This window comes from Tuber melanosporum (assembly GCF_000151645.1).
Source record: "Tuber melanosporum whole genome shotgun sequence assembly, scaffold_23, strain Mel28".
In the NCBI taxonomy this organism is placed as follows: Eukaryota; Fungi; Ascomycota; class Pezizomycetes; order Pezizales; family Tuberaceae; genus Tuber; species Tuber melanosporum.
The window spans coordinates 305,325-306,573 of record NW_003298897.1 but is presented as its reverse complement, the minus strand read 5'-3'; positions in this window follow the sequence as shown (position 1 = coordinate 306,573).

Below are 1,249 nucleotides of genomic sequence, written 5' to 3'. Positions count from 1 at the left end.
TACGGCACAAGAGTGCTGGGAGCGGCACCATACAAACTTCGCCACTACAGGTATCAACATATCTTGCTTGCACACCTGTACCTGCTTTTGGCAGAGTCTCCTTCATTTGCCTTACACTACCCATCCTGCAATACTCTCCGCATTTCTGTTATACCAGCATTGTTAGTTGAGACAAGACTAATACCCTTAACAACTATCCAGCACAGGAAATCATGTACCAGCTATTATTTCTTTGTTATCTTTAAACTTTAGCATCTAACTATATTTGGTATTCAATATGTAACGTGTTCGCAAGGAGCTAATCAAGTTATCGGTAATAGGTACGATAGTTGGCAGGTGGCTTGCTCTTCCAGAGAGGAGGTGACAGCTGAGAACTAAAGAAGGCTTTGTGGGTGTACTGAGGAACAAAGAAGTAACCATTCAACCATGCATATTGAAATACTATCTGTCGAAGTCTGCCTTTTCTATCGTAGAAACAGGCGGTCTTTAAATACGTAAATCTGTTCATGTCTAGCATGAACGAAACTAATCAAAGGTATCAATGGATACACTTTGGTGAAACTTCTTAAATATCAACGTGATACTTAAAACAAAACATGAAACAAAACTAAGTATGCAACGATACTTAAAACAAACCAAGTATCAAAGCGATACTTAAAACAAACCTAGTATCAAAGCGATACTTAAAACAAAACATAAAACAAAACCAAGTATCAAACAATACTTAAAACAAACCAAGTATCAAAGCGATACATAAAACAAAACATAAAACAAAACCAATAACCGAGTACTGGTACCAGTTACACAATATTAGAAGTAACTTCAAAATCTTGGATAATATCTAACAAAAATGGAAAATATATTAATATAAAAATCAAACTCGAAATATACATCTATAACTTATATTTATTTTGTTTTTTTGTAGAATACAGCGATTGACAAAGTTGTCATAATTGACAGAAATTACTTGGATAAAACTCCTGTTAAGAATAGGTACTCATTCTTGTTAATAGATTTTATTGTATTCATACCATACTTTTACTTTAATGAATGGCTGCCTTCTATGACTTTTCTTTTCTCTAGTGCTTTAAGGCAATACCTTGTTGACCTCCCATTACCGGCCTCCTTCTTGTACTTGTCCAGACTGAGGATAGTATCCTCGATCTTTTTCTTGTCCTTGATGACGGTCCGCAACATATTCTTAATCCATGCCTTTGCCGCATGAGCGAGCAAATGTCTGCGCCAGCAT